Here is a 27,765-nt window from a genome sequence, read left to right as displayed (position 1 = left end):
TTTAATAGTAAAGAGACAAGAATTAATTTAGCTAAATTTACCATGTAGATAAACCTAAAATAGAAAATCAATCCATCTATCCTTTTGATTTTTAATATGTTGTTGTGTTTAAATTTTCCCAATAAGTAATGGAGTTGTGATGATTAATTTGTGCTATGATCTGGTTAAATCTATTGAGTTTGCCAGTATTGTTCTGGTCCAGATTATCAGTGTGATGGGGTCAGTAGATGCTCTGGATCAGCTGTGAGAAGGAACCTGATCCTTTACTCAACTCTTGATATTGCAGGGCTTCATAATATTATGAGTCATTGAGTTTTAAATGCTTCCAGAATTTGATGACCTATTTCTGCATCTTGACAAGTGGATATTTGCCAAATTCTGCCCTGCATACATTTAGTGCCAGTGTCTTCTGTCTGTCTATACAGAAATGTACCTCAGATCAGTTGATGTGTTTCTTCCCTCCAATTTTAGTGGAATCTCTATTGACTGGTCACTCTTCGTGGACACACAGCTGGACTCTGGTGTATTTGATCTATATTGATCTCTGAAATTGAGTTTAATACAACAGAGACAACAATTCATACCATGTATAATGGATTATACAGCTACGGTTGGTTTTAGATGCAGAAAAGCTTCAGAAATGTTGTAGAGTGATGACATTGCACCAGGATCATGTTTCCACCTATTTATTTAAACCATCTATTTATTGTCAAATCTGGGCTCTTTTAGTTTAGGCCAGTGTATATGACACTCATGGTCTTAATTGTATCTCAGCACCAGAATATTTTTTTTAATCATAATTATTAGTTAACCATTATTTAACTAGGACAGCCTCTCTGAGATTAAAAATCTCTTTTACAGGAGTGTCATGCCCAAGACGGACAGCAGTACAATCAGTTTACAAAACAAAAATCAACAAACTAAAACACTTAAAACAATTACACCTTGAGTCATCTTCCAGTTGCCAAATAATAGATTTAAAATGTTCCATAGACACCAAGTTTTGTCATTTAAATTTGAATTCTAATATGATAGAAACAACTCACATTTCCTTATGAAGAGAAAAATCTTCATTGCTGAATGTTTCTTTGTTCTCCATGATTTATTCAGTATGAAGCTGCACTAGTAAGTCTGATGAGTCAGAAATACTGTTTCAGACAAACTGACAAACAAAAGTATTACATTTAATTTCTAATTACAATTTAAACTGTAACTTTAAACTGTAACTTTAACTAAAATTGTTTGCCGCTTACAAAAAATACTAAATGTATTGAATTTGTTTTAATTAAAATGCTTCAAATGAAATTAATAAATGCAAGATAAGGGCTGCTTATTTATTTAAATGTATTTATTTTTATTTTCTGAAATTAAATATTTCAGTAATTTGATGAACAAAATAAATGCATGTACAAAATTAAAACAGATGTTTGTTTCAACACAGCTCACCTGATGTTACATTCAGAGGTTCCCTGGCGAGGAAGGTTGTAGCTCTCTTTACATGACAATGTCACAGAATATATCATTTAGACTGACATTACCTAAATTATGTCGAAGTTTAAGACATGAAGCAAAAAATAAATATATAAATAAATAAATCAGATTACGTTTCAACACTCCCTATCTAAATGTGTTCATTTAAAATTTTGTCGGTTACCTTATTTTTTTGTTTTTAGAACATCGGGGTGATTAAATATAGGCTAATTGTCCCCAACAGATCTAAAATATAATTGATGTACCTATATGTCACAACAAAAAGCCAATTTCTTTAAGAACTTCATGTTTACTTTTTCTTTTAAATACTTCAAGAAAGCAGTTCATGGTTACCTAAGTTAATGAGGAAGTAACTCAAATGCAGCTCACCTGACTAATGCTCATTCACCTTAGTAGTTTACCACAGGTTTCAAACATGTTCATGGTTTCCCATCGAGTGATTCCAACCACCGAAATTCCTGCATCGGCAACCAGATTTGTTTTTGAATATACTATTAAATTAGTTTTTTTCCGATTTAAAGAATCTTATTACGTCCCGGTGTAAAATGGCACACAGCACTCAAACTCTGAAAATTCTTTCACTTCTGGCAGCAAAAGTCGCCAAACCCGTTTGAAGAGAAATATCCAGCACATCCTCCAGTTCTTAAACACTTTGTTTATGAGAGAGAGAGACTAGTTACCTCACTAGTTTTGATAATCCTTAATCATAAAGTAATGTTCAAGTAGGCCTATGTTTTATACTTATTTAGCAAGTATACTAATGTCAATGTACTAGTATACTTGTAAGTGTAATATTTCAATACTGCTTGGGACTAAATTGGCCCACTTTTTAGTATATAAAAGTATTCGTTTAAGTGTACTATAAGTGTAACAGAAGTAAACTTTCAGTACACAAGTTCACAACAACGTTTCTCATTTGTACTGCATCTGTACTACAATTGAACTCATATGTATAGGCCTAGTAGTAGTTTACTATTTAGTACATTTTTTAGTTTATGAAAGTACACTTTGAAGTCAATACATACTCTCAGTAAACTACTAGTTTAATAGTTTTATACTGTATACTTGTTTTCTTTAAGTGAACATAACATCATGCTTATGGTTTACTATTTATATATTACGTAAATTTTACGCACGTAAATTCTACTATGTTCCTATTTAGCTGTATACTCGAAATATACCTTTAACTGTACTTTAACTCTTTCAATTTTAAAAAACATTCTCTTTTATCAACAATTTAATGTGGGTAAGTATCATAAAAAGGCAACATTTTAAACATAAAGCTGAGAAAATCTTTTAAACATAAAGCTGAGAAAATCACATTTTTGTCAAAGACTTTGTCTGGATTGGATTCATGATGATAATCAAAACACAGATGGAGTACGTCGAGTCCATCAACTCCCCCAATATGAGCGGTATTATGCCATTTTCATGTCTTCCGTCGCTAAGCAAACTGAGAGGTGAATTAACGTGTATAGCTTGCCAGGCTGTTCCCCAGACAGCAACATAGTGTCGTCCCCGATCCGGCCCACATGACCGACTGTCTGGGTGCTGTCCTCCTTTTGTCCTCTCTAGTTAAGCCTACAGGTGCTGGTCATAAAATTAGAATATCATCAAAAAGTTGATTTATTTCAAGAATTCAACTTAACGGGTGAAACTAATATATTATATAGACTCATTACATGCAAAGTGAGACATTTCAAGCCTTTATTTGTTATAATTTTGATGATTATGGCTTACAGCTTATGAAACCCACGAAATCAAAATCCCAGAAAATTAGAATATTACATGAAATCACACAGTAATTACACAGTGATACCATGGTCATTGAACCAGGTTTTGGTTCTTTTGGCATAATGTATTAATAGGTTAAAAAAGTGCACTAAAATACAAATTATACTTATAATGTATTAATAGGTTGAAAAAGTGCACTAAAATACATTTTATTAAAGTACACTTATAATGTACTTAAAGTGCTCCATTTTCGCACACTAATTTTGTACTTAATATACTAAAAGTTTTTCTTTAGTAGGCTACTTCTTATAAAAAGTGGGCCAATTTAGTTCCAAGCAGTATTGAAATATTACACTTACAAGTATAATTTTAGTACATTGACATTAGTATACTTGCTACATAAAGTATAAAACATAGGCCTACTTGAACATTACTTTATGATTAAGGATTATCAAAACTAGTGAGGTAACTAGTCTCTCTCTCTCATAAACAAAGTGTTAAAGAACTGGAGGATGTGCTGGGTATTTTTCTTCAAACGGGTTTGGCGACTTTTGCTGCCAGAAGTAAAAGAATTTTCAGTGTTTTGCTGTGTGCCATTTTACACCGGGACGTAATAAGATTTTTTAAATCGGAAAGAAAGTCTTTAATAGTATATATTAAAAAACAAATCTGGTTGCCGATGCAGGAATTTCGGTGGTTGGAATCACTCGATGGGAAACCATGAACATGTTTGAAACCTGTGGTAAACTACTTGTGAATGAGCATTAGTCAGGTGAGCTGCATTTGAGTTACTTCCTCATTAACTTAGGTAACCATGAACTGCTTTCTTGAAGTATTTAAAAGAAAAAGTAAACATGAAGTTCTTAAAGAAATGCGGCTTTGTGTTGTGACATAGGTGCATCAATTATATTTTAAAGATCTGTTGGGGACAATTAGCCTATATTTAATCACCTCGATGTTCTAAAAACAAAAAAATAAGGTAACCGACAAAATTTTAAATTAACATATTTAGATAGGGAGTGTTGTAACGTAATCTGTTTTTTGTTTTTTTTTGCTTCATGTCTTAAACTTGGATATAATTTAGGTAATTTCAGTCTAAATTATATATTCGGTGACATTGTCAGGTACAAAAGAGAGCTACAACCTTCCTCGCCAGGGTGAAGGTAACATCAGGTGAGCTGGGTTGAATCTGTTTTAATTTTGTACATGCATTTATTGTTCATCAAATTTACTGAAATATTTAATTTCAGAAAATAAAAATAAATAATTTTAAATAAATAAACATCCCTTATCTTGTATTTATTCATTTAATTTGAAGCATTTTAATTAAAACAAATACAATACATTTAGTCTTTTTTAAGCAGCAAACAATTTGGGAAAAATATTAAAGTAAGTTACAGTTTTAGAAATGAAATGTAATACTTTTGTTTGTCAGTTTGTCTGAAACAGTATTTCTCACTCATCAGACTTAGCCTAGTAGTTTGTCGATACTAAACCCTCAACGTAGACGCGGAAAGAAAATAAGTACCGGTAGGTTATTGTTTACATAGGCCTATTTGGATAACCAAAAATAGACAAGTATGTAACTCTGATTGGTTCTGTTCACGAGCAGGGGTGGGACTTACGATTTTAATGGTCCATCTGATGTTTGTCACTGACTGAATAATAAAATGCTTTATATCGGACTAAACCATTTTTATGGAGGTAAGAGAAGCAGATATTAAAAAAAAAAAATAATAATTTAAACATATATAACCAAATTGCATGTTTTTGTGGTTTTCATTTAAATCTCAGGCATACAGTAAAAATAAATAAAAATATTAGAATTAGAATAGAAAACAGGGGCCTATATAAATCCTGGATTTTGTCCTATAATTGTCACCACCTTTCACCCCCCTATCGACGGCCCTGCTTACATGCCCTAACCATTTCTGTCTCAATCACTTTAAGTAATGTGTTCACCAGTAACATACTTAGTGCAACAAAAGAGGGATAGCAAGACAATTTGAGACTTTTTGTAGTCCAAAACTGTTTGTCATGTTTTGTTTAGATTAATGTTTGGTATGTTTCTATAATGTTTAAGTTTAAGTTCTCTGTTCCGTAAAATGTTTTAAATTGTTTTGTATGTCATTGTGACTGCAGCTCCATGAAGATTTAACGAATCATGGCGGAAAAAGAAACTTTCAGCGATGGAGAATCTTCTCTAGGATGCAGGTAGGCTACATCAAAGTCTTCATAATATGATCATTATGTTATAGAAAATTTTGCATTGTATGTCACATAACCGAGTAGTTCTGGTTGTTTGCAATGGTTAAGGTGTTCTGGTTGTTTGCAATGGTTAAGGTGTTCTGAGTGGCCTTCTCATATTCTTATGCTGATATAGTTAGGATCCAGAGCGTCTCTGTACACTGGGTAACATTATCCTTGTGCAATGAAAACAATTTTCAACCTTTCTCCATATGAGGTTTATGTGCATGTAATCAACTACATTAATTCTTATCTCTATTCTATAACCTTTGTTCTATTACATTTCATTTCACAGTGAGAGATCAAACTCACTAGAGTCCAGTTGTGTTTCCCTGAAGAGTGACCAGCCTATGGACAAGCCAGCAACATTTAAGGAAAAACTCACATCAACTGATCTCAGGTACAACATTTCTTTCTATATAGATAGACAGATACTCTACGTGAGTTTTATTTGCATGTAAAAAACATTTTTTTCTCTAAAATTCTTATCACTGTTCTATTAATGTTGTTTCCATAGGCAAAGATCAAACCCACAAGGGTCCAGCTGTGTGTCCATGAAGAGTGACCAGTCTATGGACGACATAATACAATTTAAGAGAAGACACACATCAACAGATCTCAGGTACAACATTTCTTTCTATATAGATAGATAGATACTCTACGTGAGGTTTATTTGCATGTAAAAATAAAAATAAATCTCTAAAATTCTTATCACTGTTCTATTAATGTTGTTTCCATAGGCAAAGATCAAACTCACCAGAGCCCAGCTGTGTGTCCATGAAGAGTGACCAGTCTATGGACGACATAATAGAATTTAAGGGAAGACACACATCAACTGATCTCAGGTACAACATTTATATATGGATGGATGGATGGATAATTTATGCAAGGATGATCTACATGTAAAATCAACCATTTAAATTCTTATCTCTATTCTATTATCTCTATTCTTTTGTCTCTATTCTGTTAAAGTCCATTCCACAGTGAGAGATCAAACCCACCAGAGTCCAGCTGTGTGTCCATGAAGAGTGACCAGTCTATGGACAACATAATACAATTTAAGGGAAGACATACATCAACTGATCTCAGGTACAACATTTCTAGATAGAAATAAAGAAATTATCTAGACACTTTGCTTTGCGTCGTGGGCGCATTACCAACTCAGGTGTGCATTATTTTTCTAATAGATGTCAGCTTATGAACAATGTAATGTTACATTGACATCAAGAAAGTTATCAAATGATCATCATAGTTTATTAGTAAGCCAGAGAAAATAACACTAGAGAGGATAATTTTGCAAAAATATTTGCACTATATTATATATAGTTGTATTTTAACCTGACCTAATATGATATCTGTCCTGTGGTAACTTTTTTTAGGAAGTTTAATTTATATGTGTGGGTTCATTAAGCCTGCTTTATGTGCAATTTAAATGTTTGTATACAATAAAAGGGCTGCATGACTGCCGAATGACTAAAGAAACGTTATCTGCAAGATGGAAAAAAACTGTTCATTTCTTGTATATTACCACCCCACTGCTAGGGATACCAGTGACGGAAATAAGTGCAGTTACAATATAAATATGTGTGAGAGCGTTGCGATAGTGTGCCAATATTGCATTGCAATGGGTAGCACTTCAAAGTCAAAATCAAATCAAAACTAGTTACTATATTATTTGTAATTGAAAGTAGAACACTTTAAACCAAAATAGATGTATGAGCTGATAAAAACTTATACCATTAATTGTACCCAGCATATATGTAAAATATTACCAGAGAGAGAGTGCAGAGAGCAGTGCCGCTGCTAGCCATTTTGGTGCCCTAAGCATAATTCCTTTATGATGCCCCCCACCCTACCCCCGAGAAAAAAAACGTTTGTTTTTGCCAGTTTAACTTTTTATTACAAACATATAACTCAATACCAATAACACAATAGCAGCATCACAGTATAAAACCTAAGAACACTAAAAAGAGAAACTAAAATCTTCACAGCTTTGCTGACTCTGTAAACATATGTAGAATAGCCAACACACACTACATTTGAAAGAGCCACCTTTCAAAAAACTAGAGCAATTAAATTATCTTGTTCTCCCTTTTTTGTTACATATACATGGCTAAAATGTGCCTAATAATTTCAATAGGCTAATGAAATAATATCGGCATTATAATTTTTTTTATTCATTAGGCTATTTTTGGTGCCCCCTCAGCACTTGGTGCCCTATGCACAGCGCGTGATGCGCATGGTGGGAAGAAGAGGCAAAGAAAAGAGTGCCCCAAGAAAGAGAGCCATGTTAACAAATGAAACAAGTGTTACCATGTACCTGAAATATTTCCAAATTAATTCAATATAGTCAAATTGAAAACAGAATCGAATCATAAAATCAATATCAATGCCAAGGCCACATTAATGCACGGGCTTACCTGGGCTGAAGCCCAGGGGCCTCCCAAGTTCAGCTTCATGATGATCTGAAAAGGTTATATTGTTTTGTAACTTGTCAGGTTTTCTGTCAATCACTCTAATCGCACGTTACATGTCTGCTGATTGAGTGACCCACGTGGCCCCATAAGCCCCTTTCACACAGTCAGCGATTTTGTCGCTGTATGCCGCTAGTCTCTATACTGTGAAGTCGCTTGTGGCCGTTGGTAGTGCTGTCGCTATACAAAACACCACACGTGATACAACTATATTATTTTAATTTGACTAGGAATTAGGCTCAAAAGAAACAGTATGCTGTTGGGAGAGTGTTTTTATATTACCACACAGCTTTACTAGATTAACGATCGATCAATCTACAAATTAAACTCACTCATACTGTCATTAATTACTAAAACGTCATCCGAATTTGACAAAAAAATCTATTTTCTTGTCCCTAATATTCAACATTATGCAGGGGAAACTGTAAAATAAACTGCAGCAGTGCTAAACTTGCATCATAAAATTACAACACTCAAACTATTAATGTATGAATTAAACTCACTGACACTGTCAACAGTTTCTTTTCCATGCATCATTTTATTATATCCATGTTTGTGGTTAGTTACAGTCAAATCATATAAAACAGTGAAATCGCCCTCGAACTCTTCTGTCTTGCCTGCACTGCACTCGAGACTGCACTGCACTCGAGCTGAGCTCCACTGAAAGGCTATTGGTTGTCGCTCGCGAAAATCGCTTATTCATTTGCATAAAGTTGAAATTTCTCAACTGTGATGTAGATTACTCAGATATTACACTTTTTTAAAATGAGACTCTATAAATCAAGGGGATGGGGGGCCTACAAAACCTCTCAGCCCCGGGGCCTAACATTAGGTTAAGGCGGCTCTGATCAATGCTCATAAATGCAGCTCTAATGGCTTGTGCAAATGATCAAATAACATCCAAGCTGATATTATGAAAACACCCACAAAGCAAAAATTCCAATTTTGCTTATGTAATTGTGTAATTATTGGATTAACAGTGTTCATTTATTTTACAACCACATTTCCATCTTTAATTTATGTTGTAATTTTATTCTATTATTTTATTCTTTCAGTCATGACTCTCAACTGGCCCAAAGCAGATTCAAATCAAATCTGCTGGAGAAGTTTCAGTGTTTGTTTGAGGGAATATCAAAGCAGGGAAACCCAACACTCCTGAATGAGATCTACACAGAGCTCTACATCACAGAGAGTGAAAGTGGAGAGATTAATAATGAGCATGAGGTGAGACAGATTGAGACACAATCCAGGAGAGCAGAAACAGAGGACACACCGATCAAATGCAATGACATCTTTAGACCTTTACCTGGACAAGACAAACCCATCAGAACTGTGCTGACAAAGGGAGTCGCTGGCATTGGGAAAACAGTCTCTGTGCAGAAGTTCATTGTGGACTGGGCTGAAGGGAAAGAGAATCAGGACGTCCAGCTCATATTTCCTCTTCCTTTCAGAGAGATCAACTTGATAAAGGGCAAAATACGCAGTCTTTCAGATCTCCTTCATGTGTTTTTCCCTGAAACTAAAGAAATGGAAATATCCAGTGATGAATATAAAGTGTTGTTCATCTTTGATGGTCTGGATGAGTGTCGTCTGTCTCTGAACTTTAAGAGTGAAGTGAAACTGTGTAATATATCTGAATCAGCCTCAGTGGACGAGCTGCTAGTGAACCTCATTGAGGGGAATCTGCTTCCCTCGGCTCTCATCTGGATCACCTCCAGACCAGCAGCAGCTCATCTCGTCCCATCTGAGTGTGTCCATCGAGTGACTGAGGTACGAGGCTTCAGTGACACACAGAAGGAGGAATACTTCAGGAAGAGAATCAGTGATCAGAGGCTGGCCAATGCAGTCATCACACACCTGAAGTCCTCGAGGAGCCTCCACATCATGTGCCACATCCTAGTGTTCTGCTGGATCTCAGCCGCTGTTCTAGAGGAGATGTTAAGTGAAGCAGAGAGAGGAGAGATTCCCAAGACTCTCACTCAGATGTACACACACTTCCTGATCATTCAGACCAACATCAAACATGAGAAGGACTATGAGAAAAGAGCGAAAGATGAAGAAGACATGATTCTCAAACTGGGGAAACTGGCTTTCCAGCAGCTTGTGAAAGGCAACCTGATCTTCTGAGGAAGACTTGAGAGAGTGTGGCATTGATGTGACAGAAGCATCAGTGTACTCAGGATTGTGCACTCAGATCTTCAGAGAGGAGTTGGGCTTGTATCAGGGGAAAGTCTTCTGCTTTGTTCATCTGAGCATCCAGGAACATCTAGCAGCTCTATATGCTCACATCTCCTGTACAAAGAAGAACAGAAATGTGTTTGGCAAAACCAAACAAGGTTTATTTTCTAAAGTAAACTGGATGAAGTCAGTGTCTAAGCTACATCAGAAAGCTGTGGATGAGGCTTTACAGAGTAAGAATGGACATCTGGACCTTTTCCTACGGTTCCTTCTTGGTCTGTCATTGGAGTCCAATCAGACTCTCTTACGAGAACTACTGACACAGACTGGAAGCTGCTCCTACAACAAAGAGGAAACTGTTCAGTACATCATGCAGAAGATCAGGAAGAATCGCTCTCCAGAGAGATCCATCAATCTGTTCCACTGTCTGAATGAACTGGGGGATGATTCACTGATGCAGGAGATGCAAAATAACCTGAGAACTGGAATACACAAACTCTCCTCTTCGCAGTGGTCCGCTCTGGTTTATGTGTTGCTGACATCAGAGCAGAAGATGGATGTTTTTAATCTAAAACCATTCATTGGAGAACAAAACACAGCAGATAAAGTTCTTCAGAAGCTGCTGCCGGTGGTTAAAGAATCCAGATCAGTTCAGTAAGTCACGCTGACAACAATCACTACACTGATAAAACATGATTACATTTATACTTTTAGCACATTCTTTCTAATCAAAATAACAAAAGGAGGACATTTTCACCAAATCCCATTACTGTCAGCAGGGGTGGATTATCACTGGCATAGGCCCTGGAGCCAGTTATCTCCAAGGGGCCCCACCCCCTATTTGTTTAAATTTTTTTATATTCACTGTAATAGAAAGTAAATTACAATCATTGTGAATTTTCAGGCCTCTCTCACTCCAAGCTGTCAAATACCCAAATAACCCTGTTAGATAAAAAAGGACTGTAATGAAGTTCGTTGTTATGGGAAGAAGAAGGCGGGAACCTGCAAACATTTTTATACTTTAATAATCTATAAAATAAACAAACAACAAAATTCTGACATTTCATCATGTTGAGCTATGTTGAGCATTGATTAGTTTTATGTACATTTGCTCACCTCTACATTTGCGCGTCTCTGTCAAGTCGAGGTTAGTTGCGGACGCTAGCTCTCGGCATCTCGAAAACGCCACACTGATATTGATCCTCATTTTAGAGTTCTCCTTTTGTCCCAAAGTCTGCTTGCCATGGTCCATAATGTTTGAACGAAACAACAACAGCGTGCCGCTAGACGTAATGCAGTTGTCCACATCTGTCACCATGGTTACTATGGCAGTACGAGCGGAAACCAGGGATAACGTGGATATTACGTCATTGACAGGTGACAAGTAGGACAGGGTGACAGGGACGAGCCATTATTTAAAATTCAAATTTCTCTGAAATTAAAAATCTTTGGGAACTTTTGGGATATTGTAAGTACAGAACTGCAGGAAATATATCACACTGTGCAAGTGATTTTTGGAAATTTTATTACAAAAATCTTACATATTGTAGCTTTAAAGGAATTTAACATAGTAGGCTACAATTTTTCATTTTGGCTAGTTATTCATAAGCTTTTAAAATTAATGTAAAAATAATTTTTAAAAAGTTTTTTAAGATTATAAAATTATTTATATTTGTAGTTTACACATTTTCTAAATTAATTTAACTAGTGTCAGTTCATCTTCATCATATGCATGTTTTTAATCTCTCTACAGGTTGTGGGATTGTGGAATCACAGATGAGGGTTGTGTTGCTCTGGCTTCAGCTCTGAGATCAAACCCCTCACACCTGAGAGAACTGAATCTGTCTGGAAATAAACTAGGAGACTCAGGAGTGAATCTGCTCTCTGATGTACTGAAAGATCCTCAATGTAAACTGGAAAAACTGAGGTAAGTCACACACACTGATACTCACAAATAGTTTATGGTTATAGCTCCGACAAGGATGTAGGATAATCTGTAGATGTTGTGAAGGTGATAATAAGGTGTTTTGTGGACCGATATGCACTGATACACAGTAGCAGCACTTCTATATTTTAAGCTGTGGTGTACACTAGAGCTGGGCGATTTTTTCCCCTAAAAAAATCTGCGATTTTTTTTATAAAAAACTCGATTCGATTCGATTTTTTCTCCCCCCATTTAAAACAAAATAACTGTGAACTGTAAATATATTTAAAAAATATATATTTATTGTATTTAATTAAAGTGCATCAACATAAACAAAATTGCAAAGGCAAACCCTTTCTCTAACTGAAAAGTCACTGTGCAGTGTGCAACAAAGATTGTTAAACATCCAAATTATTTATACTGTATTTGGATTGAGCTAATAAAACAACAAAAAATCCTGAGGTAACTCTTATGCATGGTTCAGATTACACGATTTTTTGTCTGTTACAATAGTCACTGTCAGATTACACGATTTTGACTCCTAAAAATCTTGTCATGTCGTGGACAAGAAACATGTCAGACTACACATTGTTTTACAACCAGTCATCGCGAGCCGTCTCACACACTCATTCACTCGCACATGTAGGCTACACAAGGTCACTCACATAGCCTACACACACACACACTCACTCACTCGCGCACACACACTCACACTCACTCACTCTCGCACGCACGCACACACACACACACACACACACTCACTCGCACATACTCTCTCTCTCTCTCTCTCTCTCTCTCTCTCTCTCACACACACACACACACACACACACTCTCGCGCACACACACAGTCACACACACTCACTCACTCACTCGCGAACACACACTCTCACTCACTCTCCCGCCATCATGGAGGACCGTTAAAAAATTAAAATTAAATGCTAGTCTTTTTGTCGTGATGTCGTGAAGCATCGAGGGCTGCGCCGCATCGAGCGTTCTACGGAAACCCTGAAGGAAGATTTGGCGAATGCAAAATGTATGTATTGGGAGAAAAAAAATCTAAAAAATCGATTTTTTGAAAATATGAATCGATTTAACCTACCAACTCGATTTTTAAATCAAATCGATTTTTTCCCCAGCCCTAGTGTACACTCACTTTTTCTTGCATATCAGCACTTCTCTCATGCTGCCGGTACCAGGGTCGTCACTAGACCCCTTTTCTAAAAAAAATTCTACATTTTTGAGACTGTCTTTGGTTCACTGCAGTTTTAAGGAGAAAATACCATAGCAATGGTGTTGCACATGGTTGGTCTTAAATCATATTAAAAACACTACATAGACATATAAAAAACATTAAAAGCTTAATGTTCACCACATGGGGACTTTAACATCATGCACAGAAATTATTAAAGACACAATCACATTGTAAAAATTATTTGTTAGTTTAACTTAAAGTAGCCTAGCCTGGTTGTCTTAAAACTTTTTTTTTTTTGAGTTGATACAAAAAAAGTGATTAGTTTATTAAACAAAAACTTTAAATATTATGTAATCTGAACAACATTATCAACAACTAAGCTGTTTTGGCAAAATATTTGTGAAAAGTTGTGATAAATCATGAAAATATTGATACAAAAAAGTGATTAGTTTATTCAACAAAAACTTAAAATATTATGTTATTTGAACAACATGATCAACAACTAAGCTGTTTTGGCAAAAGATTTGTGAAAACTTGGGATAAATCATGAAAAATTTTTTTACAGTCCAGTGGCAAAAAAAATTCACGGTTTTGTATCGTGTTTGATTTAGCTTTCCTGTTCTGTTCTAGTGTTTTGCTGTTAGTTTGTTAATTGTTTCTCCTCAATTCCCTGCCTGTTTGTTTCCTTGGTTACTAATTGATTGAGTATTCTGTTCAGGTGTGTCTAGTTAATTATCTCATTAGCTCCTTTGTTTGCCCTGTGTATTTAAGCCCTGTATTTTGTTCTGTTCAGCTGCCTGTTAATGTTGCGTAATGTTGAGTTTTGTTAAAATAAACTAAAGACTGCTGCGATTAGATCCTGTTTCAACTTAATTTGCAACTGTCCGTGACACTATGTCAATGAACTCATTTAAACTGCTTACCAGAGTGAATGACTGAGAAAGAAATGGGAGTTACATCGTGTGGAGTAAATTTGTTATATTAAATAATGACCCAGCAGCTGATTGTAGAGTAAATTGATTTGTGGTTTTTGATGTCCCTTTGAACTATAGAAGTGGCAAATTGATAGATTCATGTTCTGTTATTTTTAATAGAAAACAAGAAAAATGAATATAGGGCAGATTAAACACAATTTACCACAATTACATTAATATAAGAATCAATGGTCAATAAAAAAGATAATATTAAAAGTGCATATGTGTTGAGGATTTTGTGGTTCTCATGAAAATGTAAAGATTGAATATATAATGATATTAAAATAAACCTCCTCAAGCACCATGTCTCATCTTAGACTGGACCTGTTAATCATGTTGTGAATTGAGTCTCACTGAAATTCCTTATCGGAATTATCAGAGCTGTATACCCTGAACTGAGAGGCTGAAGTGTGTCATTGTTTTCTACAGGATGATTAATTGTGGTGTCACAGATAAAGGTTTTACTGCTCTGGCTTCAGCTCTGAGATCAAATCCCTCACACCTGAGAGAACTGAATCTGACTGGAAATAAACCTGGAGTGTCAAGAGTGAATCAGCTCTCTGCTGTACTGAAGGATCCTCACTGTAAACTGGAGATACTGAGGTAAATCATCTCTCTGAGACTCACACACACAGATACACCAGATAGTCTATAGTTGTAGCAGTTCTGACATCAATGTATGATAAACTGAGTTTTGGGTAAAGCATGAGTTTTACCCACAGGTCAGGAAATGTACCAAGTGTAAAAAGAAGAGACAAATCTCTGTGACAAAATTGCCTCAGACAAAACAGAGATGAGCCTCGTTATTACTTAGAGATGTTGGGAAGGTGATAAGCTGTTTTACAAACTACAAAAAGAGTTTGCTGTTGAACATGGTTCCTCTGTTCCAGATGATTATTGACTTTTAGAGACGAAGAGTCTAGATATGGCTGGGATGCTACATTGCTACATGTTACATTCATTCATCAACTGAAAACAGGATGACTAATCGATACTTGGGATTTAAGAATCGATGTCGGTTCGTAAAAATGAGAATCGATTAAAATCGAGAAATCGATATTTTTTACCCAGCCCTAATATTTTCATCTATATCGCCATAAATATCACCATCGCAAATATTCTTGGAATATTGTGATATAATGTTGAGGCTATATCGCCCACCCCACAAACCGTAACTACCACAATGTTAACAGAAAGTAAATAAAGTTAATGAAAGGCTGATTTGACGTTTACTTGACTGACAGGACAGCTGTTTCAGTGGTTGCCGAGCAACATAAACGCAGCACACTGCTCGTTCTGTGTGATCGGGGCAGTGCTGTGCACCTCGCGTTTTCGAACCTGAAAAACGCGTTAGGTGTGATCAGGGCTTAACAGTACATTATGCTGCTTATTACAAGTCTGGATATCAAATAAATCAGGGGTGCCAACCCCAATTTCTACCGGGCCACATCATTTCTGTGTGTACCCTTTCATATTCATTTTACATTTTTTTGTACAATGCTTTTCATAATACATACCATTTCAAAACAACTTTACAGAAAATGTTTTTCTGTTATCAGATGTGACTGTGTAATGTCCATTTGGTGGAAATGTACAGTTCTAATATAGTACAAATCATACAGTGGAAAAGCACCAAATTGTGTATTCAGTTAAGCAATGAACATGTTAAAACATTGATTATATGTTATGATCATATTGATTACAGTATATGGAAAATTTGGCAGTTGTGTATTGCCGCTTTTCCACTGCATGGTACAGTTCGGTACGGCTCGCTTTGGCGCTTTTCCACTGCATGGTACGGTAAGGCTTGGTACGGCTCACTTTGTGGCGCTTTCCAACTGCATGGTACGGCTCCCTTCGACTCGCTTTAAATGGTACCACCTCTGTTGAGGTTCCAAGCGTGCCGTACCGATACTAAAATGTGACTTGAAAACACCACAGATCACTGATTGGTCAGAGAGCAACAGCTGACTATTATTTGTTTTATTTGTTCACACAATTTTTTAGACGACTTGCTTGAAAAAAGAAACTTGAGAAAAGAAATGACTGAATCGTGGTCAGTAGACGAGGTACAGACGTTCCTCTCGTTGGTAACTGAGGAGCACACGACCAGGAATGAAAAAGTTAGCGTCATCTCTTCATAGGTATTATCTGAAATCTTCATAAGAAGCTGGATCCAAACTGGAGCTGGTGTAATCTCCTGTTACATTGGGATGGGTATCCTGTGATAGAAACAGGAAAGCAAATGGAAAATAATTAGTGTAGCTGCAGTTTATAACAAATTTCAAGCAAAGATAACAATGTGTATTTGATCTGATATAACTAGAGTTCAAAGTTATGAGATGAATTATGTGAATGCTTAGTTAAAGAGCTGTGTCTTTAGCCTAGATATAAACTGGTATAGTGTGTCTGAGCCCCGAAAATTACCAGGAAAGTTATTACAGAGTAGAGCCCTGCATGGGCCAAAAACTCCAGGCCTAACCCGGCCCTGGCCCGTGGTGTTCAAGCCCTACCCGGCCACAGCCCGACAACGGCTGCAAATTTTCAGCCCGAACCCGACCCGAGACCAACATCAATATCACTTTAAGCTCTCTCTGACGCGCGCTCTTTGGTGTGCGCTGTCTCTGCTACACGCAAACACATGCACGTCACACGCTACTAAAAGGTAAACTTTTATTATAGGCCTGAAACATCATGCCCAATCATTCCCACAATTATTGAACAGACTGTCCATTAGAGAGAAGCATAAGCATGCAGTAGAGAATTTAGTGCTAGGGGATCCAACAGCAAAAATAAGTAAATAAACGGCCTACCTTTCTTTGCTTTTAAGTAACTGAAGAACAATGTTCAAAACAATGTTAATATTAAATAATATTAATTAAAAAAAAAATCCAACTTCTCCCTGATCCTCTGCATGGTCAACTGTCACCTGTTAATGCGTGCGTATGCGTATTGCGTTTGTGTTGCTTAGGGGATGTATAATATTTATAATATAATAAATATAACAATATTTCATACACACTATGTGACGTGTGCTCTGCACATATATTATGGGCACAATGAAAGGAGAGAAGCTAAATAAGCCTGAGTCCGAACCGAGCCCAGTCTGTAAAAAAAAATGAAAAGTACTACCAAAAGTCTAGAGTTCCCTTTCAGTCGCTCACGTTCGACGTAACGTCGACGTGACGACGTAATTGGGATCACTTCAGGGAGCCCTATCAACTTCGAGTGTCTACAGAACGAGCCAATGAACGTTGGCGTGCGTGAATCGCGTCACGCGCCCCGCCCCGCCGCGCGGGTATAAACAGGAAGCGGGCGCACGCACACATTGTCTTTCACTTCGGAGCCGAGCTTTTGCTTTCACTTCCGAACTCTACAGGAAAAGACTGCCTTTGAAAACGAGAAGAGGACTCTCCTTGTGTTGGTGTGACGGCGCGATCAGCGGTGGCCGCGAGCATTGCAGCTCACAACTGCTGTTTTCACAGCACTATTGTTCTGTGTTTGTGTGTGTGTGTGTCGGTTCGGTGGGCGTTTCCCCGTGTGTTCATTCACACCGCGGCTACCCCTGGGTGCCTCAGCACTGAGAGAGTTATTTTTCTATTTTTTTGTTTTCACTAAAAGAGCAACACAAGCGTGATCCTGCGTCTTTTTCAAGATGTCATTCCGCTTGTGCGTTTCTGGATGCCGTCGTTCCCTGGCGCCAGCAGATGGCCACAGTAGTTGCCTCTCGTGTTTGGGCATTCAACACGCTGAGGCAGCTTTTGTGGATAGTTCATGTTCCCATTGCGGGAATATGACTATCGCAGCGCTTAGATCGAGACTCGCTTACCTCAAGGGAGGTGCAGTCCCCTCGCCTATGCCCCGATCTAGTGTCTATTCTGCCCCGCAGAATATACCTACTTCGGTGCATGACCAGGGTGATCTGAGGATTACCGTGAGGGCTTCCCCGTCGAGTCATCCTCCGCGGGCCCCTCACGCCTCACAAGCGCTGTCGCCATTGGGGCTCCTTAGTGAACGTCTTGGTCCTTCTCCGGAACGGCCAACCGTTTCCTTTGGGGCTCCAGCTGACGATCAGATGTCGATCGCAGCATCGGAGGGGGAGCTGTCCTCTGGAAATGACGACTCGGCTGCGTTGCCCCCCTCGGGGTGTGTAGCGTTGTCCGAGCCAGATCCAGAATGGACTGCTATGCTTTCCCGGGCCGCCGAGAAGGTCGGGCTTGCGTGGAATCCTCCACCACGTCCCGAACCTTCTCGGTTGGACGATTGGTTTCTCGGGGCGGGCCGTGCTGGTTCTCAGTGCGCCGCCCCGGTACCTTTCTTTCCGGAAGTGCATGAGGAGCTTTCTAGGACGTGGAAGGCACCGTATAGTGCCCGAAGCCGTTCTAGTGGCTCCTCACCCCTCGCCACCCTCGACGGCGGGGCAGCTAAGGGGTATGTGGATATCCCCCCAGTGGAGCGGGCCGTCGCGATGCAGCTGTGTCCGGCGTCCGCTTCCTCTTGGCGGGGTAATCCACGCCTCCCGTCCAAGGCCTGTAAGTTTTCGTCCGGTCTAACGGCGAGGGCTTACAAGGCCTGTGGACAGGCTGCTTCCGCCCTCCATGCCATGGCGCTCTTGCAGGTCCACCAGGCCCAGGCGCTCATGGACATGAACGAGGGTGGTTCTGACCCAGAGCTCCTCCGGGAGCTCCGTGTGGCAACCGACCTCGCCCTCCGGGCGACGAAGGAAACCGCACGTTCAGTTGGTCAGGCGATGTCCACCATGGTGGTCCAGGAGCGCCACCTTTGGCTCAACCTGGCGGATATGAGGGACACTGATAAATATCGGTTCCTGGATGCCCCTCTTTCCCAGGTTGGGTTGTTCGGCGACGCGGTCGAGAGCTTTGCCCAACAGTTCTCGGCCGCACAGAAGCAGACGGAGGCCATCCGGCACATCCTGCCCCGGCGGACCGCTGCTGCTCCCTCCCGTCCGCCGGCCGCAGACCCTCCGTCTACTCGTCGCCGAGGTCGGCCTTCTGCGGCGTCCTCCGCTCCCGCCAAGCCCCAGCAGCAGCAGCCATCATCCAGGCCTCAGCGTGGAGCAAGCCGCAGAAAGCCGACCCCGCCCGTCCAGGCCGCTGCCAAACCAGGAGGCAAGCGACGGTGCAAACGACCCTGAGACGGGCGGCCCAGAGGTGGATCAAGTTGCTCTTCAGGAGATGGCGAAGGCGCCACTCCTTCCCCCGGTGGAGGGCCGGGCGGAGAATCTTTTGTTTCCTTTTCTTTTTGTTCCGCCACTGACCCACGGGTCAGTGGTACCCACATTTTCAAAAAAAGAGCAATTTCTGAAACCTCTGGGCCCCAAGAGGGCGCGCTTGGCAGTCGACGACGCCGCCATGCCTTGTCACTCCCGAGCCCCTCTTTCATCGCCAGCGAGCAGCAGTGGCTGTGTTCCGGACGTGCGGTCGCCTCCACACACTCACTCTGCCCTTCGACGGAAGCAGGTATGTGCTGCACCACACACTCAGACCCCACTTCGGGCCGCTGTGCCGTCCGAGTCGGGTCCCTGCATTCCGCCGCGCTGCCCCACCCCGGGTACGTCTGTGGTGCCGTTAGTCCCGCTTGCTCGGTCTCTGGGAGCCTGGTTAACGCTTCCCAGCCCGTCTCGCTGGCTCATCCGTACCATCAGACTCGGCTATGCGATTCAGTTCGCCCGGCGCCCCCCTGCTTTCAAGGGCATCCTGTTCACCCGTGTTCTGGCGGACAATGCCCCCGTGCTCAGGGCGGAGATCGCAGTCCTACTGGCGAAGGACGCGATCGAGCCGGTCCCTCCAGCCGATATGAAGACCGGCTTCTACAGCCCGTACTTCATTGTACCCAAGAAAGGTGGTGGGTTACGACCAATCTTGGACCTGCGCGTCCTGAACCGGTCCCTTCACAGGCTACCGTTCAAGATGCTTACGCAGAAACGCATTTTCAAATGCATCCGTCCCCAAGATTGGTTTGCAGCGATCGACCTGAAGGACGCGTACTTTCATGTCTCGATTCTCCCTCGACACAGACCGTTTCTCCGCTTTGCGTTCGAGGGACGGGCATATCAGTACAAGGTCTTACCCTTCGGGCTGGCCCTGTCGCCCCGCGTCTTCACGAAAGTCGCGGAGGCGGCCATTGCTCCCATGTGCGAGCGTGGTGTTCGCATCCTCAACTACCTCGACGACTGGCTGATTCTGGCCCAGTCGAGAGAGCAGTTGTGCGAACACAGGGACATGGTGCTCAGTCACCTCAGCCATCTAGGGCTTCGGGTCAACTGGGAAAAGAGCAAACTCACCCCCGGGCAGAGGATCTCTTTTCTTGGTATGGAGTTGGACTCGATCAACATGACAGCGCGCCTCACCGAGGCCCGTGTCCAGTCAGTGTTGAACTGCGTGAGCACGCTCAGACGCAGAACAGCGGCACCACTGAAACTGTTTCAGAGGCTCCTGGGGCATATGGCATCTGCAGCCGCGGTTACGCCGCTCGGATTGCTTCATATGAGGCCGCTCCAACACTGGCTCCACGATCGAGTCCCGAGATGGGCGTGGCAGAGCGGCTCGTGCCGGGTCCAAGTGACTCCGCACTGTCGCCAAACTCTCAGCTTGTGGTCGGACCCTTCGTTCCTGCGGGCAGGTGTTCCCCTGGAACAAGTGTCCAGGCACTCTGTGGTCTCCACGGATGCCTCTACCACCGGCTGGGGGGCCACGTACAACGGGCATGCAGCTTCAGGTCTGTGGACGGGGCCTCAACTGCATTGGCACATCAACTGCCTCGAGTTGTTAGCAGTACGTCTTGCACTGAGCCGTTTCAAAACGCTGCTACTAGGCAAGCACGTACTGGTCCGTACGGACAGCACTGCGACCGTTGCGTACATCAACCGCCAAGGTGGTCTACGCTCCCGCCGCATGTCACAACTCGCCCGCCATCTCCTCCTCTGGAGTCAGAAGCATCTGAGGTCGCTTCGTGCCGTTTACATTCCGGGCCTGCTCAACCGTGCAGCCGACGAGCTCTCACGGCAGCAGGTGCTACCGGGAGAATGGCGACTCCATCCCCAGGTGGTCCAGCTGATTTTCAGGCGCTTCGGGACCGCTCAGGTAGATCTGTTTGCCGCCCCGGACACGTCTCATTGCCAGTTGTTCTATTCCCTGACCGAGGGGACCCTCGGCACGGATGCTCTGGCACACAGCTGGCCCCGGGGCCTTCGCAAGTATGCGTTTCCCCCAGTGAGCCTTCTTGCACAGACCTTGTGCAAAGTCAGGGAGGACGAGGAGCAGGTCTTGTTAGTTGCGCCGTATTGGCCCAACCGGACCTGGTTCCCGGAACTAGTGCTCCTCGCGACAGCCCCTCCCTGGCCCATCCCTCTGAGAGAGGACCTGCTCTCTCAGAGACGGGGCACCCTATGGCACCCGCGTCCAGACCTCTGGAAACTCCATGTCTGGTCCCTGGACGGGACGCGGAGGTTCTAAGTGACCTACCCCCTGCGGTAGTTGACACCATCACTTCCGCTAGAGCCCCCTCTACGAGGCGCCTCTATGCATTGAAATGGAACCTGTTCGTTGACTGGTGCTCCTCTCATGAGGAGAACCCCCGATCTTGCTCGATCAGAGCCGTGCTTTCCTTCCTGCAAGAAGGGCTGGAGCGAAGGCTGTCTCCCTCCACCCTTAAAGTGTATGTTGCCGCTATTGCCGCACATCACGATGCTGTTGATGGTAAGTCTTTGGGAAAGCATGACCTGATCGTCAGGTTCCTGAGGGGAGCGAGGAGACTGAATCCTCCTCGCCCACTCTCTATACCCTCTTGGGACTTGTCTCTGGTCCTTTCGGCACTTCAGAGACCACCCTTTGAGCCTCTGCAATCAGCTGAGTTAAAAATTCTGTCCTGTAAGACAGTACTCCTGGTTGCATTGGCCTCTATCAAGAGGGTAGGGGACCTGCATGCATTTTCGGTCGACGAATCGTGCCTAGAATTCGGCCCGGATAACTCTCACGTCATCCTGAGACCCCGGCCCGGATACGTGCCCAAGGTTCCTACCACTCCCTTCCGGGACCAGGTAGTGAACCTGCAAGCGCTGCCTTCGGAGGAGGCAGACCCAGCCCTGGCTTTTCTCTGTCCCGTTCGCGCTCTGCGTCTGTACGTGGACAGAACGCAAAGCCTCAGGACCTCAGATCAGCTCTTCGTCTGTTACGGAGGCCAGCAGAAAGGGAAGGCTGTCTCCAAGCAGAGGATGGCCCACTGGATAGTGGATGCCATCGCCTTGGCTTACGAAGCCCAAGGCGTGCCCTGCCCGCCTGGGTTGAAAGCCCACTCCACTAGGAGTGTCGCTTCTTCCTGGGCGCTGGCTCACGGCGCCTCGCTGACAGACATCTGTAGAGCTGCGGGCTGGGCGACACCTAACACGTTCGCTAGGTTTTATAGCTTACGTGTTGAGCCGGTTTCTTCCTGTGTGCTCGCTTCTACTAGCCGGTAACACCGAAGTTCCCGCTCTAGTGTCGGCTTGCTGCGCCACTCCCTTCCTAGGAACGGATACGTGCGCTTTTTACTCCAGTCGAGTTCCCCATTGGCGAACCCTGTGAGTTCCTCCGCACCCCTTCGGCAGTCGGACGTTGCGGAGCGTCCGACGCCAGGCCTAGTGCTCGTATGCTTGTGTAACTTGTGCTAGGCTGGGTTCCATATGTGGTGATCCCTGCGGCGATCCCATATGTGTATTCTTCCACGACCAGTTCCCTGCGGTGAGCCCGTGTCTTCCCTTGGCAGAGTCTGCTCTGCCGTCACTGTCCGGTGTGTCTCCCCCTTCGGGTGGAGCCACCCCAGTGACATTCCATATGTCGCACTGCCCCTTCGGCCAGTCCATATGTGTATTCTCCACATGTTACCTCCCTTCGGGCAGGATGTGGCTCCGCAGCGTTCTTTCCCCTGGAGAGGTACGCTTTCCCAGTGTTATCCAAGAGTTCCGCTGTGTGGGGTATAATGGAACAGCAGTTGAACTCCCTCTACGCAGATCTTCCGCCCCAGCAGTTGGGGGTCTAAGAGTCTTGCGTAGGGCGCTGGATGTGGCAGCAACCGTGGCGTTTTCCATGGGATCCCAATTACGTCGTCACGTCGACGTTACGTCGAACGTGAGCGACTGAAAGGGAACGTCTCGGTTACTGATGTAACCCTCGTTCCCTGAAGGAGGGAACGGGAGACGTAACGTCCCGTCGCCACCGTTGCTGACCATCGCTGCATGGCCGTCACAAATCTCGGCTCCTCAGCGAAAAACAATGTGTGCGTGCGCCCGCTTCCTGTTTATACCCGCGCGGCGGGGCGGGGCGCGTGACGCGATTCACGCACGCCAACGTTCATTGGCTCGTTCTGTAGACACTCGAAGTTGATAGGGCTCCCTGAAGTGATCCCAATTACGTCGTCACGTCGACGTTACGTCTCCCGTTCCCTCCTTCAGGGAACGAGGGTTACATCAGTAACCGAGACGTTTTGTAACCTTAAGGGGCGTGATCAATTGTAGGATTGTAGTAAATACAAACTAAGTTAAACCTATTTGGGACTTATCGATATGTAACTTTTGAAAAAATTGTAGGACAGCTTCCTAATAGTGCATTGCATTAATCCAGTCTATAAGTCATGAATACATGAACTAGCTTTTCTGCCTCAGAAACAAAACATGCTCCAAAGCTTGGCGATTAGGTCACTTCAGCCGGACTTCCCTGTGACCTTTTAGGTTGTTGGTTTTGTTTTTATAAAGAATAAATCTACAGCTGTCGCAGACCAGATCAGGTGGGAGAAAGAACACTACGGGAACCACATCCTGGCCTTAAGGGAGGTTCACATGTGGAAAATACATCACATATACTTCCCAATTGGGAAGTACCACACATGGAAAGAAGTCTCTGTGGTAGGTCCTACCTACAGAGGGAGGAACTACTATAGATGCAGCGACTAGCAGCAGAGATGGAGCCCTGCCTAGGGGAAGACACCTGGTATATCGACAGGGAAACCTTATCGTGGATGATACATCATATGGGCTTACCATGGGGAATCACTAGATATGGAGCATCTAGCCCATGTATTAGGCCTAGCGTTGAATTCCTCTGCTGAATTCAGCAGGGGGTTGAAAAGTAAGAAACATCCAGGGTTCGCCAGTCTGGGGAATTCATGTGGACATAAAAGCGCATGTTATCTAGCCTGGTAATACCAGACTCTGCTACTTCACTTTGCTTCGTAGACAGAGTCTGGAATGGCATAACAGAGAAGTGTTTTCTCTCTTGCTAGGGGGCGCTTGTCTGAAGTTTAAAATCATTGGTTACCCGTAAGCCAATCACATAACGTTTGGTTATGGCGTGTGTTATGCGCATGCTCGGCCGCATTTAACTTTCACTGTAAACACATGTATGATGCGAAAACAAAACCATCGAGCGAAATACCGGAGTGAACATGGCTGTGAACGACTTTTGCAGGTTAAGTTAAGTAAATCTACGCATCCACGGTACAATCAGCGTGTACGTCACGGCTCTCAGCCCGCCCTCTGTTCGTTGATTGGCCCGGCTGTTTCCAGACCGGTGGCAAACAGAAAGCTCTGAAGCTGTCTCAGACTAAGTACAGAAGCGAAATGAAATTGAGCGGAAGTACGAAGTCTGATGTAGTCAGGCTACATGTTATCACCTCAGAAGGGGAAAGGTGCTGTGTGTGTTACAATTTCCTGATTGGTCTAGGGGAGGAAAGCAACAGCAAAAATGGGTGGTGGAACTGTGGAAATGGAACTGTTTTACAACAACCCAAAAATAAACACATTATATTTTATAAAAGAAAGTAGTTTTTATTTACAAATCAAGCAAAAGAAAGAGAGGGGTATCAGATTCAGAAGGGGATATTGCCAAATCAACAAACATAATCAGTCTAACTCCTTATTAACCAAACTACTTAAACTAAAATAAAATAAAAAAAAGTACAGCAAAATAAGCTAACCCCCCCAGCTAACATAAACAGGAAAAAAAGTTCAATTCCAATATAAAATGGCACCCATCTCCCTACTAACCCCACAAATAAATAAATAAATGATTAACTAATAAACTTCAAATAAACCAAAATCAAAACAGATTAATCAAACCATACAATAAATGATCATAGAAGTTAACACTCACTTCTGCCTTTTAAGTCTCAATCATAGTAATTACAGAGAGACAAAAGAGAGAAACTGGACTTCAATAAGTTTAACACAAATGAGGTAAAGATACACAACACCACAAATGACTTGCTTCAACACAACATCAAGTCTGGGGTTGGAGATGAGACCTCAAAGCTGTTGCACACAGTCAAGCCACCACCAATACAGCTCTGATGATGGTTGCAGATGAAATACTCTCCTTCCCCTCCCATCATCCAATCACAGCAGGGCATTAATTATTGGCATCAGGTGGGAACTGAAGAGAGACCAAGAGAGAGAAAAACAGAGCACAGCTTGGGCACAAACAATCAAACCCGAATGGCTCGAGACGTGCACAGTGTGGAGCACCTGGCCAGTTGCCCACAGCAACACATGGGACGAAACTGGCTCGACCTGGAGATTGTTGAATCTTGCGACGGTATTAGGCGTCACCCAGCCCGCAGCTCTGCAGATGTCTGAGAGAGATGCACCATTGGCTAATGCCCAGGAGACGCAACACTCCATATGTCTGCTGTCCCCCAAAATAGACCGAGCTACTCCGATCAGACTGTGGGAGGATCGTTGGGAGGTGAACAAATCAAACTGCATGCTATAGATTTCCCAGCAAAGGTGAATGGAAATGAGCTTCTGTCTGCTGACATGCATTTGGCTCTAAAGAACAAATCTGAATGAGTGGAAGCACACTGCATCCTTTTATCCCCATATGTCCGGTGGAGTGGCACATGCAAATTCCACTCGCCAATTCTTATTAGCCTTTTCATAAGTATCAGAGTTGTTTGAGGCTCTCAAATGCAACCCCTAGTGTCAGTTTCGACACAATGTTGAAGTGACTAACAGATAGAGAACTAGCACAGCTACTGTATATAGAAGTCTGTCAAGTCAACAAAAAATATGAATATACAAAGAATAACTAACATGTACAATATTTTCTGATTCATATCTTACAGGAGTTTTTCAGTATTTTTTTATATTTATGTGTTGAGAATTTTGTGGTTCTTACATAAAACAATTAAATGTGAAGTTCCTGCTGAGCTGTATACCCTGAACTGAGACTGAAGAGTGTCATTGTTCTCTACAGGTTGAGTTATTGTGGTGTCACAGATAAAGGTTGTGCTGCTCTTACTTCAGCTCTGAGTTCAAACCCCTCACACCTGAGAGAACTGGATCTGTCTGGAAATAAACTAGGAGACTCAGGAGTGAATCTGCTCTCTGCTGTACTGAATGACCCTGACTGTAAACTGGAGATACTGAGGTAAATCATCTGAGAGTCACACACACTGATACTAATAAATTGTTTATAGTTATAGTTCCGACAAGGATGTATCTGTAGAGCTTTACCCAAATGTACCTAGTATAAAAGGAGACCCAAATCTCTGTTACAAATGCCTCATACAAAACACAGGCGAGTCACGTTATTTTTTAGAGATGTTGTGAAGGTTAAAATAAGCTGTTTTGCAAGCATATGTGGTTTGTGAGTTTGCTGTTGAATATGGTTTCTTGGTTCCAGATGTTTATTGGCCTTCAGAGACGATTAGTCTAGATATGGCTGAACAGAATTTCTAAATAGTATTTCTGTCAATTCAATTATCTATTATCTTTGTCTCATCTGAAAAACAGTTGCTTATCAGCTTATTACTAATGAAAAGTGGACATTATCCTGCTAATTACACATCTCCTTACCAAAAAAATAATGAATGGACATGAAACATTGATTTAAATCTATGTAATCTGTTGTGTTGAGGATTTTGGCATACAAAAAATAAATAAATAAATTCTGACATTGATACTGAAATTTACTAACCTGGAAATCCAGAGTTCTCATGAGAGCACAAGTTGAATTTGCTCAGGGAGTTTACTCTGGTGTCGAGTAATGATGCTCATTAAATATGCCCTTGTATCCGAGCTGCACCAATCACATCGGGTTATCTGATATAGGCGGGCTATAGATTAGTGCTGCCCCACGAGCTGGCTGATTTTCATTAGTCGATGCCAGACCATTAATCTTTCAGAGTTAGGTCTGGATTTCCAGGCTAGAAATTTACCCCCTTAAGCACACATTTAAGCCGGGTGCACACTGTGCGATTTTGGCCATGATTTGGCTGTCTGAGACAAATTTTGCAAATCCTAAAAGAATCCTCTGATCCCAGGCTAATATCTGACCTGTATATCCTGAACTGAGATTGAAGAATGTCATTGTTCTCTACAGGTTGAGTTATTGTGGTGTCACAGATGAAGTTTGTGCTGCTTTGGCTTCAGCTCTGAGATCAAACCCCTCACACCTGAGAGAACTGGATCTGACTGGAAATGAACTAGGTCAAAGAGGATTGAAGCTGCTGTCTGATCTGAAGGATGATCCTAAATATGAACTGAATATGCTTCTGTGA

At 42.1% G+C, this 27,765-nt stretch overlaps 1 pseudogene across 1 annotated transcript; it reads left to right on the top strand.

Moving 5' to 3' along the window:
* Window positions 1-5,389: 5,389 nt before the first annotated feature.
* On the top strand, window positions 5,390-27,765 carry LOC308696841 (NACHT, LRR and PYD domains-containing protein 3-like; annotated as a pseudogene). Its single transcript has 10 exons — window positions 5,390-5,439; window positions 5,768-5,872; window positions 5,990-6,094; window positions 6,213-6,317; window positions 6,445-6,561; window positions 9,002-10,778; window positions 11,878-12,051; window positions 14,644-14,817; window positions 26,460-26,633; window positions 27,588-27,765. The product of its transcript is annotated as an NACHT, LRR and PYD domains-containing protein 3-like (transcript).

This window comes from Scardinius erythrophthalmus (genome assembly GCF_964197995.2).
Source record: "Scardinius erythrophthalmus genome assembly, chromosome: 10".
NCBI lineage: Eukaryota > Metazoa > Chordata > Actinopteri > Cypriniformes > Leuciscidae > Scardinius > Scardinius erythrophthalmus.
This window is presented reverse-complemented; position numbering and strand designations above follow the sequence as displayed.